Here is a 16,057-nt window from a genome sequence, read left to right on the forward strand (position 1 = left end):
TTGTTAGGAACAGCAGACATATTGAAAAAGAAAATGTGATCTTATATTCAAGGACATTACAGTCTAGTTGCAATCATGGACTTGGAGAAAAGGGTGGTTTATCAGAAGAGGAGAATAAAAAGTTAAACTTTAGGTTATACAAGTAGCCAAGCAAAAAGGTAGCAACACCGTTTCAGGTGGAAGAAATGAAGACTTGGAGGCAAAATATTTAAGAGATTCTTTTTTGGGTGGAGATGAAAAGTAATATGAGCTAAAGAGAAAAGTAAACCTTTGAGGAAATCTATAGGAGCTGTTTCCAGAAATTGTCAATTTTGGATCTCATTAGAGTACTGCATCACTTCCACATAATTTCTTCAGAATGAACACTGACTGGAAAAGTGTGTAAAATGGTAGTTCTAAATGGACAATTTCTTTGAAACCTCATGAGTGTTAAAATTTCATCTGTATTTTAAATGTACTACAGCATTATATATTTATGTTTGTTTTGATACAAAAATAACATTTTAAATATTTTTCATTAGGAGAGACATTTGGTTAATAATACCGGAATAAAGGTTAATTAATCCCATACATCCTCACAAAACCCACCCAAACCAACAAAATGATGACAAACATTGAAGAAAATATCTTAAGTGGGAGCAGGAAATGATGAAAATCTTGAATGGAAGCTACAAAGCAAACATACCAAATGCTACGGCATGTGGATCAAAATGAAGAAGGAAGCTGAAAACTGACATAGACCTTCAGATCTTGAGGAGGAAGAATACTTCCTCAAAATTAAGTATGTGATCCCTAAAAGTCCTCTCCTACATTAGATCAATGAGATACTAGGACCATGAGCGTACCATTGAAGGGGCAGAGTATGCACCTGAGAGACGAATTTGACAATTAAAAGAGATATCAACTGTTCTTTGTTAAGGGTGCTGAGTATACACAATGGAGAAAGGATAGTCTCTTCAACAAATTGTGCTGCAAAAACTGAAAATATTCACACACAAAAGAATAAAATTGGACCCTATTTTACACTATACACAAAAATCAACTCAAAATGGATTAAAGACTTAAATGTGAGACCTGAAACTGTAAAACACTTAGAAGAAAACTTAGAGGAAAAGCTTCATGACATTGATCCTGGCAGTGATTTCATAGCTAGACACCAAAAGCACAGGCAACAAAAGCAAAAAGAGACAAGTAAGATTATATCCAACTAAAAAGCTTCTGCACAACAAAGGAAACAATCAATAGAGTCAAAAGGAAACCTATAGAATGAGAAAATATTTGCAAACCGTATATCTGATAAAGGGCTAATTTCCAAAATATATAAGGAACTCCTACAACTCAATAGCCAAACCTGGCCCCTCACCCCGAAACAACCCCATTAAAAGATGGACAAAGGATTTGAATAGACATTTCTCCAAAGAAGACATACAAATGGTCAATAAATATATGAAAAGGTGCCCAATATCACTAATCATGAGGGAAATGCAAATCAAAACCACAATGAGATATCACTTCATACCAGTTAGGATGGCTATTACCAAAAAACAAAAGATAGCAAGTGTTGGTGAGGTTGTCGAGAAATTGGACTCCTTGTACAGTGTTGGTGCAAATGTAAAATGGTGCAGTCATTTATGGACAACAGTACAGAGGTTCCTCAAAAATTTTAAAATAGAACTACTATATGAGCCAGCTATCCCACTTCTGGGTATATATCCAAAGGAAATAAAATCATTATCTCAAACAGATATCTGCACACCATGTTCATTGCAGCATTATTTAAAATAGCCAAAATATAGAAACAACTCAAATGTCCATTGACAAGAATTCAGTAGAATATTATTCATCCTTAAAAAAGAAGGGTATTCTACCTTTTATGACAACATAAGTGGACCTGGAAGATGTTATGCTATGTGAAATACATTAGCTGCAGAAGGACAAATACTGTATGATTATGCTTATATGAGGAATCTAAATTATTCAAACTTATAGAAGCAGAAAATAGAATGGTGGTTCCCAGAGAACAGGGATAGGAGAAAATGGGGAGTTAATGTTCAATGAATATAAAGTTACCGTTATACAAGATGAATACCCTCTAGGGATCTGCAGTATATCATAACACCTATAGATAACAATACGGTACCATGCACTTCAAAATTTGTGAAGAGGGTAGATCTCATGTTAAACGTTCTTACGACTGTGGGGGATCAGAAGTGGTCACCTCAAAATATGTCTCTTTACCTTGATTATTTTCTCTGAAAGAAACTTTGACCTCCCCCCATCAATGACTGCCTAAAAGAATTTAAGATAGAAGGCCTGTCCCCAAGACAGGCCATCACCATAGATAACGCTGGGTATGGATAGAATTGCTAAGCCCATTCTTATCAAAGCTCTGGAAACCAAGTAAAAGTAGAAGTTACCCTTTGCAAGAAACATTTACATTCATAAGGGAAATCTCTGTTTGTAAATTTATCTCCCTCTCTATACCAAGAGGAAGGGGGGAATGACCTTATCTCTAGAAACTCTTATCAATGCAGAAGGCAAGAACTTAAATCTGTATACTCTTGTTTACTATGTTTTCTGGTAATGTCCCATAGCTGACTCCCCCACCCCCAGCATTCTCCTTTGTCTTTACCTGAATATGCTATTTAAGAAGAGAACTTCTGCCATTTGTGAAGTTACTCAGTTTCCCTGGTATCTCCCACGTATACATGTTATAAAGCTTTGTTTGATTTTCTCTTGCTATTCAGTCTCATGTCAATTTAATTTGTAGCCCAGCCAAAAAGGACCCAGAGTGGGTAGAGGACAGTCTTCCTCCCCATCACTACACACACACATACAAAAACAAAAAACTAAAGGGACACAAGTAAACTTTCGATGGTGATAGATATGTTTATTATTGTGGTGATGACATCACAAATATCTACATATGTCCAAACTCATCAAATTGTATACATTGACTATGTGCGGGTTTTTGTATATCAGTTATATCTTAATAAAGCTGCAAAAAAATCAAAAAGGTAAAGGTGTAAACAGCTTTTAAAAGCATAATTTTTCAATTCCCAAAATCTTAAAATGTAAACAAGTGCTTTAACTTTATCTAAAACTGGAAGGGGAGTTGAGAGTAAGTAATATAGGGCTGACTGTTGTTTCCGTTTTGAAAAAGTCTACTGCCTACGTCTTTGGAGACGGGCAGATGAGAGATACAGGAGGAAGAGGTCAGCATACTACAGTACAAAGAACTTACAACTTAATGGATTTTGCAGTGAGCAACACAGATTGCTTAAATATCCCAAACTAAAGGCAAGGGATCTAAGCCAAAGGAAATAGTTTTAGTAAGGGTTTTTCAGGGTAGCAAAGTAGAATTTAAACTGATAGAATGCTCCGTTTCACTTCCCATGACCATTTCCACATTGTCCTTTTTTCCAGTCAAAGTCGAATATGGATCAGAATAGAAACATCATAACACTTATGCATAGATGCTCTGACAAAAACCCAGCCAAAGAAAATGAAAAGTGAGGAAATCTGTGTAAACAAAAGGCAGATGAAAACATTCCCTGGAGGGGGATGTTACTAAGACATGCATAAGGACTTGAGAGAAATGTTGCTCCATTATCTTAGTGAAATGGAAAACAATGGATTTATTCTTAAAACAAAAAAGAGAGATCTGATTCAGATGTAAGAGCTCAAAAATATTATGGTAGGACAACAGAAGGAGAAAAAAATTGAGCACCGACTTATAAAGGGAAGGGAGCAGTAAAACCATCACAGGGTAAAAGCACTTTAGAAACAACATAATGGCATAATCATGACAGATGACAGAGTTAGAGATATGATAACAAAGGAAATCAAATACCATTTACATAGAAAGAACAAGGATATGAAGAGATTGTGGAGAGCATGATGGCTATGGGCTAGAACAAAAGTGATTCAGTGGTGACACTGAACCCCCAAGCATTAAAAGAAATGCCATCAAATAAATGTTCAAACCTATTATGGAAGATAACTCTCCTGAAGTAAAGACAGACTTGAGTCTGAAGATCAAAATTCATATTATGCCGTAGGAAGTAGGGGTGAGTGAGGGAAAGGAAAGTGATGATTCTGAAACAGATCTGTCAACAAGAAGCCATATCCTTGTTAGATTATAAGGAATCCAAAAATTGAGGAAAATATTAGTATGGCCTCAGATTTTTCCAAAATGTCTTTTCATATTAAAAGAGTAGAGAGGTATCTACAAATTTCAGAGGAAAGTATGTCCAAAAAGTTTTATATTCATCTAATTATCCTTCAAATGTAAAGTCAAAATCCAATTTTTCAAGATTTTAGGGGACTTGATAATGAGTATTCAAGCTAGAAATATAATAATATGATTGAGGGAAAACATTATATCTTTTTATATAGACAACTAAGGTTAAATAATTTTAAGAGGCATATATATATAGTAAAGTGTACATTATAAATAATGACAGTAAAATAATGATATAAAGTTTTGAAGTAAGGAAAGTTCAAAAAAGCATAAATGCAAACATTTCCCCGTTTTTCATAGTACAGGGCTGGTCACTAAATAGTGCCTAAAATTAAAGTCAGAAAAGATTCTGACCTCTTAATGTTTTCCTAATCATTTTTTTTTCTTAACTCTAAAGGGATCTCCTAGTAACTAATATTACATTTTATTAACATTAAGAAACCATTAATTTTGAGGTACACCACTATTTTATGCAGCAATAATGAAGAAAAATAAACACTTCAAATAAATTATGACATGTTATTAAGATGTCCTTGACTGTAAGAGCCATACTGATTTCAAAGAGCTTAGATGTGGAAACTCAAGTATCTTTAATTGATGCAACACCATATGTCTTTTGGTGTAGAAGCAATCTGAAGTTCAAAAATTCCTTTAGTTTCACTTTAACATCTACATATTATATTATAGCTAAGTAACCTTAAGTTAGGATCTTTATTTAAAAACAATATTATATAGTGCCATTTACATTCATATATTGCTATATGTTAAATATATACCTATATTCTCTGCCTCATCCTCTCTCCCTCTTTCTATTCACTATTCCATCCATTTATCCCCATGTATTTCTCCATCCATAGAAAGATATATGTAGTTGTCTCCATCACATGGTAACTAAGGTTTATTCATAGGGTTGTATTTCATGTGTACATATGTGTGTGTGTGTGTGTATACTCTTTCCTTTGTTCTTTTGTCCTTTCCTTGAAATTTTTGTAGTAGACATCTATCAATTTGCAAACATATCATTGTTCTTAGAAAAATCACCTTTTATCCGGGAATAACAGTACCAAAAAATGCCTTGACATTTTTCTCACAAGACATTTTTGCATTATCTACCAACTGCAGAGATTCGTTCTGATTTCAATAAGAGCAATCCTGCATATCTAGTTTGGTGCCCAGGCAATTTCTTTACCTCTTTTCACTTTATAACACTTTTGAGAAGTCAAATATATAGATAGATAAATAAATAAATATATAAGAACAATTTTTTTCCACTGTTCTATATCTGGAAAATTACTGTGGAACAATTTCAGACAGCTGCAAAGAATTAGCTGAATATAAAGTATAGCGTTTTCAGGCTGCTGAAATTCTGGTGGACATTTTTATTGGTTTATCTTCTTGCCGATAGATTGAGTTGCTCAGTGATATGGCAGATCATAAGGGTCTCTGATCCAAGCTAATCAATCAATTTCCTGCCTCAACGAAATGCTTGTGGTGTGATTGTTATCATTGATAGTTGACTTATGATATGTTTATTCTACAAGTAATAATCAAATTTTAATCACAAGTAAATAAACCAATGATCAAGTAATCTTTGGTCTATGTAATTAACTTAAATTTGAGCCAACCCAAGAGGGGCATGGAGGAGAAGTGTAGAGTTCTAGCACTGCCACTTATTAAAAGTATGCTCCTGGAGAATTTATTTAACTTATCAAAACTTCAATCTTTTCATCCATAAAAAGTTGTTTTGTTAGGAATAAATGATAAAATGTATGAAAGCCTTAGTAACACTATACGTCTGATGTATAAATGTTTAATAAGTCCTATATATTATACATATAAACAAACTTCTATCTAAGTGAGTCAACAGCAAGATAATGTTCTCCATTAACCAAAGTAGCTCTATGGACAGAGAAGGAGGGAAGGACCATAAAACTACCCAGGAGTGGACCATCGTGAGAAGCAAGGGACTGCAGTAGAGTTCCCACCTTGAAAAAGATGGAGTTGCAGAAGGCATAGAGAATGTCCCCAGCTGGGAACCGAACCCAGCTACTCATTATCTTGGGAACACAACAGATTTGTGTATTTGATTGCCAAAGGGCTGCTTTGGATTTATTTTGAGTTGTGAATTACCATTTATATCTTGATGGTCTGTAAATCATGACTAGCAGAGAAAATATATGTTGGAAATTGTATATGTATATGTATAAATATCATAATGTTAAGAAGCAATATATATATATATAATTTTTACTTTTATTTCTGATTAAGTATGTACATTAGTTTGGCAGGGCTGCTGTAACAAAGTAACACACACTTGGTGGTTTAAAACAATAGAATTTTATTGTCTCATAGTTCTGGAGGCTAGAAGTATGAAATCAGGGTGTCACTAAGGCCATCCTCTCTCTGAAGTTTCTAGGAGAAGAGCCTTCCTTACCTCTTCCAGCTTTTGGTGTTTGCTAGCATTCCTTGGCATTTCTTGGCTTGTCAATGCATCACTCCAGTCACACTGCTGTCTTCTCCCTGTGAATCTTCATGTCATTTTCCCTCTGTGCCTCTCTGTCTCTTTGCCCAAATTTTCCTTTTTTATAAAGACACAGTCATATTGGACTAAGGCCCATACTAATGGCATCTTTTTAACTTGACTACCTCTATGAAGACCCTATTTCCAAATAACACTCTAAAGTACTGGGGCTTTAGCCTTCAATATATCTTTGTGGGGTGACACAATTCACACCATAACAGTGTGTTTATTTAAAGAATTTACTTTTAATCAGCTATAGTTTTCTCCCTTTTATAAATGAAATTAGTAGTCAAGATCAAAATAATTTTCATCTCCTAACCAAATTTAATGATTCAAGAAATTTTGGGGGCTGGCCCCGTGGCTTAGTGGTTAAGTGTGCGCGCTCCGCTGCTGGCGGCCTGGGTTCGAATCCCGGGCGCGCACCAACGCACGGCTACTCCGGCCATGCTGAGGCTGCATTCCACATACAGCAACTAGAAGGATGTGCAGCTATGACATGCAACTATCTACTGGGGCTTTGGGGGAAAAAATAAATAAATAAATAAAATTATTAAAAAATCAAAAAAGCTATTTTTGCATGGGCCCAAATCTTGAAAACATGGCCTCATTGACATTGCTTTTAAAAAGGTCAGAGTTTTACTCTTATTAGATTTCCCCTTTAAAATATGAACTGAACATGAAATTAGCTTTCAGATAAGATTTTTGATGATTAGTTCAGCAGATCAAATTAGGCATACTTTGTGAGGAAGGGACATTTTTATGCTTAAATTTTCATCGCAAATTGAAGAGTCTATTCCTTAGGGGAGCATTGACATTATGTTAACGTACTTAACTACAAACTTCTCAGAATGGGATGTTCAAAGGACAACATCTGTTGTCTAGAGGTCTGACTCCCAGGGGAGGAATGATGCCAGCAGGGAACACAGCATAGCTCTGTTTCTGCTAAAATGGAAGGTCTTTCCTCCAAAGTGGTCTTCCTCACAAAAACCTATAACCTCAGTCTAATCATGAGAAAAACCTCAGACAAATACATATTGACGAACGTTCTATAAAATACTGACCAGTACTCCTGGAGACCATTAATGACTCCTCAAAGTCATTGTAACAAAGAGTCTGAGAAATCATCACAGCCAAAAGGAGGCTAAGGAGACATGACAACTAAACAAAATGTAGCATCCTGGATGGGGTCCTGGAACAGAAAAGGACATGAGGGAAAAACTAAGGGCATTTGAATAAACTTTGTTCATAATAATATATCAGTATGGGTTTATTAGTTGTGACAAATGCTCTGTACTAACATAAGCTGCTAACAATAGGGGAAACTGAGTGATATACAGGAACTGTATATACTATCTAAACAACTTTCCACAAATGAAAAAGTATTCTAAGGTAAAAAGTTTATTTTGATAAAAAATGGAAGATGATGGGCCGGCCCCGTGGCTTAGCGGTTAAGTGTGCGCGCTCCGTTGCTGGCGGCTCGGGTTCGATCCCGGGCGTGCACCGACGCACCACTTCTCCGGCCATGCTGAGGCCGCATCCCACATACAGCAACTAGAAGGATGTGCAACTATGACATACAACTATACTGGGGCTTTGGGGGAAAAAAATAAATAAATAAAATTATAAAAAAAAATGGAAGATGAAATTGACATTTGGCAACATTGCGCTCCTCATATTAATGAATGAGTTCCTGTATTGACTGCAGAAATTAATTCTATCTTATCAAAGAAAAATTGGATTGCTACTACACAATGAGATTAAGGAGACATACATCTGGAATATAAGATGTCCTTTGGGACATCTTTGGGAGTCCTCTTAGGACTCCCATGTCCTGGATAACAATCAGTGGAAAACCACAGAAACATAAAAGAGCCAGGACTGGACTACTAATGGCTCAGAACCTTCAGAAATGTTGATGATTTGGGTCACTCCATCAGACAAAGGACCACACCAAGATGCTTGCAGATGGTGAAGAAAATAAGGCAGGGGTAATGAAAGAACAAAGTTGTAAAAGCTATGACCAAGTGACCAATTAGGAAATGAGGACTGTAATAGTTACGAGTATTTCTCCCTTATTTTGGTATAATGTATTAGTATCTGATTAACCAGTTGCCCCCTTCTCCCATACATCTATCATTTCATATAAAAGTGTGAGTAGTAGGTAAACTTATATCTTAGCATTTAGGCTGTAGCATATTAAAGGGGGGTGTGACTCAGCTAAAAGAGGAGTGAACTTCACCCTAAGGTAGATAATGTTACTGTGTATCCTCTTTGGGGAACAGTTAGAATATTCTCAGCATATGAGAAAAAGCAGAAACATTGCAGGTGAAAGCATGATTTTATTTGCTTGGAAATTAGGTATGATTAAAAGAAATGTGCAGAGATGCCAAGACAAGAGATTGACTGTGGTATCGTTGAACTGTGCCAACTTAGCTATGTTTCTCAGAATTCTCTTTATTGTACGTACTGGATTAGGGAAGGCAAAACTGGAGCAACAGTCACTATGATCTGAAGATCACTGTGGGGTGCAGAGGTGCTGTAGCTCACACACGTCTTCTCTGATCCACTGGCTCATTAGCCTAGCCAGGTGCTCTTCCTGCAGGTTCTCCACAGCCTGGGCCAAGCACCTGTGGGGAGGTCACCAGCTCCTTCTGTAGGTCATTTTCATGGTCCAGGTTGGAGGCAGTAAGAGACCGACACAGGTTCCCCTTTGTTCTTGAGGGTTTCAGTTTGTCCTCATGGGTTTGAATTTGTCTTTGTTGTTCCCTTATGCACATCCAGCCGTTTTTCTGGACTCATAACACTGGCCCCAGGCTCGTCATCCTATTTACAGGAATTCCAAAGACTTCTTTGTGAGCTTCCATGGTGTGTAAGGATTAATCATTCAATTAATGCCCTATTTTATGTCCTTCATAGTAGTTCTGCTTCTCTGATCAAACTCTAAGTACAGTCACGCATCACTTAACGATGAGGATAGCTCTTAGAAATGCATCCTTAGGAAATTTCGTCATTGTGCGATCATAGAGTGTACTTGCATAATTCTAGATGGCATGGCCTACTACACACTTAGGCTATGTGGTACTAACCTTGTGGGATGACCATCGTATATGCGATCTGTCCTTGACATTATATGGTGCATGACGGTAATGTAAAACATACAAAGAAGAGCTGTGGAGGTGGAAGAAATTCTGGGTTGCTATAAGCTTAGAGTTGATGGATGAACCAGAATAGAAAGCTGGGAAACAAACATTAGTGTCACTTATAAGACAGAGAATTTGGAGAAGCAGGCTGGTTCTCCTTGCCGGAACCCTAACACTGCTTGAAGAAGCAGAGGTTAGCAGGTGTATTTACATAAGACGTAAAGCAGCTAGCAAGGGCTAGAGATGCAAAGGGTGTCCCAGGAAGATAGTAGCAACTTGAGGACACAGGGAGCCCCCAAGGAGCAGAGACCAAGATGCCAACTCACCCTAATAGGCAGCATGACCTTCCCCAATCTGCTCAATTACAAGAAACAAGACCCTGTAATCAATTACATCTGTACTCAAAGACAAATGAACACAGATTATTAAATTAAGAGAAAAGTAGAAAAATCAAACCTCACTAATTATTTGAAGGAAAGCAGTAACCTGAAAGAGCCATCAGCCTTAGCCAATAGAACAATTAATTAACACAGGACTGATCAGGAGCAATCCCAAAGCATTTAGAGATTTAAAATAAATGTGTTTAAAGACATTGGACATGATTTAATTTCTGCAAAGAACAGTGTTATAAAATAGAAAAAAACATACATTGAAACTTAAAACATTACTGTCAACAAATTAAGAATAAGAACAACATAATAACGAGGATGAAAAGCAGAATGAAGAGACCTAGGTTATCTACAGCAGATATGAATTGGATTCATAATGAAATTTTCATTAGATGCATTGACAAAGGAACATCTTAAATATTCTGAGGGAAAATTAACTTGAAACTTGATTCCTCTGTCCAGCTATACTAGAATTTGTGGGAAAAGACAAATGACAACATTTTTTGTATATTCGAAGGCTCAGAATTTTTTACCAACTAGAGGATCTCTCCGAAATAATTATTTAAGAATGAACAGTTTTAAGGAAATTTTAGGCTAAAAGAAATAGTAATACTAACAGTAGCAGTAAAACTTGAGTACACGCCTAAATAATTTTTGCCATAACTAAAAAAAAATTTAAATATAGAACCCCAGGAGATCTCAAAATGGAAAGTGGTGGGAATAGTGGTGAGGGAGAAAAGTGAAAGTATGCTAAGGTTTTTTTTCTTAATCAGAGATAAGATAAAAAGACCACTTAACTCCAGACTTTACTGGAAAAATATATATTTTTTTGTGAGGAAATCAGCCCTGTGCTAACATCTCCCAATCCTCCTCTTTTTTTGCTGAGGAAGACTCACCCTGGGCTAACATCCGTGCCCATCTTCCTCCACTTTACATGGGAGGCCACCACAGCATGGCTTGCCAAGCAGTGTGTCTGTGCGTGCCGGGATCCGAACCGGCAAACCCCTGGCCGCCACAGCGGAGTGCGCACACTTAAAACCGCTCGTGCCACAGGCCGGCCCTGGAAAAATATGTTTTTAAATATGAGATGAAGTGAAAGAAAGAAAATCTATTCAAATCATCTAAAGAAAAAAAATGAGGAAAAGGTAAAATAGAAAGCATACTAGAAACCATGAGCTAAGATGATGGAAACACTATCAGGCAAACCAATATAACGATAAGGATGAACTGGAGATAATCTCAGTGGTTCAAACAAGCAAGCAAACAAACACGTGAGCAACAGGCTCTTCAAGAGGGATGATATTTAAAGCAGAAAACTTAGAAAGTTTGAAAATATTGGAATGGGAATATCGGTTATACAAAGAAAAATAAACCATGTATTGTAATATTGATGTCAGGTGAAATTCAAAGCGAAAAAAAATTGCAGGGGTTGAGGGAATGCATCTGAGCCAAGTGCCCAAGCTGGTGATGAATGAAGGAGTGTTCGTTAGGTCAGTGAATAAGAGTGACGCAAAGGGAGAAGGTTGGATAACCTCCTCCACAGAAGTGTTGAAGATACTGTTATTGTTATTATAAGAAAGTGGCTGAAAACAAAATGGACCCAGTCCTTCCTTGTGCATAGTGAAAACAAGCAGCTTTTCAAGCTAAAACAATCTGGGGATCTGTGTCCAAGTCTCAAAAATTCTACATGTATTCTGGAAAAAGTCAATCTTCAAAAAGTCTAGTTTGGAAAGCGATGTTTTAAATATTTTGCTTATAAAGGTGCTACTGAGTAGTCAGATTTCTTTTTCTATTCTTTTTTTTGTTTTTGGAAACCTGTTTTTTCCAGAAACTATTGTTTTTTTCCATTGGTTTATAACATTGTATAAATTTCAGGTGTACATCATTATACTTCTTTTTCTGCATGGATTACATCATGGTCTCATGTTCACCACCCAAATACTAATTACAATGCATCCCAGCACACATGTGCCTAATTATCCCTTTCACCCTCCTCCCTCCCCACTTCCCCTCTGGTAACCACCAATCCAATCTCGGTCTCTATGTGTGTGTTTGTTGTTGTTATTATCTGCTACTTAATAATTGAGATCATACGGTATTTGACCTTCTCCCTCTGACTTTTTTCGCTTTGCATAATACCCTCAATATCCAACACAGATTTATTTTTCTTACTAGAGGTAAATATAATATGGTTATTTTTCTATAAGAGGTTATTTTTCTACCAGATGTATTAGCTTATTCACTTATTTCCTGCAATGACAAATACCAAATATTTTCCCTTCTCTCTCTCTCCCCCCCTCCCCTTACCCTCCTTCCTCTATGCCTTTCTCTTTATATATACAGAAATTTCTTACAGAATATTGCACACTTTTTTTTCTAGTAGAGAAGGGGCTAAGTGAATGTCATGAGGTATTTAAAATGTAGTGTACAGATAATCTATTTTGAAGCCAACAGCAAAGCCTTTCTTCTTTATTTTTTAAAGTTTTTTGAAATGTAGCAAACATAGAGAAAAGAGAGTAATCCTAACTGAACACTTCAGTGAATTACCACAAAGCGAACTTGCTTATAACCTAGAGCAACTCATTGCACTGAACATTTTAGCTCTCAGTGGGGCATCTGTGTCTCCACCCCAACATTAGCCCTTCACTTCTTCAAAAGAAAGGAACTATCATGAATTCTTAAGACAGAGTTTTACCTGTTTATGACTTTAAACAAGTTGACTCATAAAATTGGAATTTTGTGTGTGTGTGTGTGTCTGGCATCTTTCACACAAGATTTTAAGATTATTTAATTGTTTCATGTCGCCATTGTTCCTTTAAATGCTCTCTAGTAGGTAGTCCATTGCACTGCTGATTCGTGTTTGAGTTGTTTCCCATTTGGCTACTAAGAATAAGTCAGCTCTGAACTTTCTGGTGCATGTGACTTGAGACACGCATGCATTTCTGTTGAAAATATACTGAAGAGTGACATCACGGAGTCACAACATGTGTTTACGTTCAACTTTAGGATATCCTGACTGCCACCTAGTCGTCCCAAGTGGCTGTACCACCGTGCCATCTCACCAGCAGTGTAGGAGAGTTTCCTCATTCAACATGCCAGCTCTAGGCATAGTGGCCGGCTTTTACCTTTAATCATATCGGAGAATGTGTAATGACAAATCGTGTAGAATTTGTTGATCACCTTTGTGCTTAATCATTACAGGACATTGAGTTAATAATCTTTGGCGCCCTGTTGGTTCCTGTTTCTTACCCTTATTTCTACTGGGTTGTCTGTCTTTCTCTTATTATCTGGCATTGTTTTGATTATTCTGTATATGAACTGATTTTCAGTATGTATCCTGTAAATGTCTTCTCCTGCTCTGTGGCTTGCTTTATCAATCTGGAAAAGGTATTTTTTGAAGCAGAACCTTCCTATTTTAGGTACTCCAATTTATCAGTATTTTTCTCTGTAGTGTTAATGTTATTTGTGTCTTAATTATTTTTCTCTACCAAGCTCATAAACTTATTCCCCTAAATTACTTAGAAGCGTGTGTGTGTGCACAGGCACATACTGTCTTTTCTTCTAGTGCCTTTATCAGGATTTTGTATCAAGTCTATGCTGGGAAAAACACTATTTGTAGTGTATCCCCATTTTTTCTTATTTCTTGAAAGGAAATCTAAGATTTACATGGTTATTTCTTAAATGATTTGTTGAATTCACTAGCAAAATCACCTGGAACTTAAATTTGTTTGTGGGGGGTATTTAATTACATACTCTCTATATTATAAGTTATTCAAATTTTATTTTTTCTTCTGCAAGGTTTGGCAGATTCTCTTTAATTTGTTGATTTCATTTGTTTTCAAATCTATTGGTAAACATTTGTTAACAATATATTCTTATGGTAATTTAATGTCCATAGATCTGTAGTGAAGCCCCTATTCATTGCTGATAGTGATTATTTGTACTCTCTTTACATTTTCTCTCAATTGGGCTTGCCACGATTTTATAAATTTTCTTATTCTTTTCAAAGAACCAATATTTGTTTCTATTGATCTCCTTAATCTGTTTTATGTTTCCTTTTTTCATTGATTTCTGCTGTTACTTTTATTTCCTTCTTTTTATTTTTTTTTGAATGTAATTTGTTATTAATTTTCTTTCATAGGAGGATGTTTAACTCATTTTTTCAGCCTTTTTGCTTCTTAAGTGTATACATTTAAAATGATAAAATTTTCTTTAAGTATGGCTCTGCTGTATCCTACAGGTTTTCATAATTATATTTTAATTATCATTCAGTTCAAAGCATGTTCTCATTGTGATTTCTTCTTGGAACAGTAGATTATTTTGAACTCCATTTCTTAATTTTTTAACCTATGAGTTTTTTCTAAGTATTCAGTTATTATCTGTCTCTAGCTTAAATGATGGTGGTATGTATGAAAACATAGTCAATATTTTTTTAATTTTTTAAATTTGGTGATATTTAGTTGAGCATATGATCAAAATTTTTGAGTATTCCATTTAACTATTTCTTATTGCACCAACTAGAAATTCCAGTAGATAAATTGACTTTACTCCTTTTACAAACATCTGTTGACAATATTTATGTGAGCCTCTTTCTGAGCATTATATTTTGTTCCATTGTCCTATTTGTCTATTCTTTTGCCAATATCGTGCTGTCTTCATTAATACAGCATTATAGTAAGTGTTGAATTTGGATAATGTGAGTTCTCTGGATTTGTTTGCTTCTTCAGTACTGTGTTAATTATTCTGAATCTTTTGCCTTTCTATATAAAATTTAGAATCAATTTATTGATATCTACAAGATAACTTGCAAGGATTTTGATTGGGATGCATTGAATCTATAGATCAATTTGCGTGGATTGGCATCTTAACAATATTGAGTCTTCCTATCCATGAACATGGAGTATCTTTCTATTTATTTAGATCTTCTTTGATTTCTTTTATCAAAGTTTTGTAATAGTCCTCATATAGGCCCTGTATGTATTTTATCACACTTATATCTAAATATTTCATTTTTTTGGTGCTAATGCAAATGATATTTTGTTTGTAGTTTCAAATTCCAAAAGTTCATTGCTGATACATAAGAAAGCAATTGACTTTTGTGTATTAACCTTGTTTATCACAGCTAGTATACAGTACCTGTTGAACTAGGCTTGCATACCAGGAATAAATTCCACTGGGTGATGGTTTATTATTGTTTATACATTCTTGGATTCAACTTGCTAATATTTTTAAAAGTATTTGTGTCTATGTTCATGAGAGACATTGGGCTGTAGTTTTCTCTTATTTTAATGTCTTCATCTGTATTAGGGTAATTCTGGTAATGTAGAATGAGTTGAGAAAGGTTCCGCCTACTTCTCTTTTCTTGAATAGATTGTGGAAGATTGATATCATTTATTTCCTAAATATGCCCATCGGAGCTTGGTGCTTTCTGTTTTGGAAGGTTATTAATTATTGATTCAATTTTTTAATGGATATAAGTTTGTTAATATTATTTCTATTTTTCCTGTGTGAGTTTTTGTAGTTTGTATCTTTTGATGAATTGGTCCCATTAATATAAGTTATTAAATTTGTGGGCATAGAGTTGTTTATAATATTCCTTTATTATCTTTTTAATGTCCATGTCTTTGATTTCTGTTATTACATTTTGTGACTTTTCTCTTTCTCCTTGGCTAGGCTGGCTACTGGTTTACAAAGTTTATTGACCTTTTCAAAGAATGAGCTTTTGTTCATTTTCTTTAACAGTTTTCCATTTTCAATTTCATTT

Source organism: Ceratotherium simum, chromosome 18, assembly GCF_057802395.1.
Source record: "Ceratotherium simum simum isolate JZ-2026a chromosome 18, ASM5780239v1, whole genome shotgun sequence".
NCBI lineage: Eukaryota > Metazoa > Chordata > Mammalia > Perissodactyla > Rhinocerotidae > Ceratotherium > Ceratotherium simum.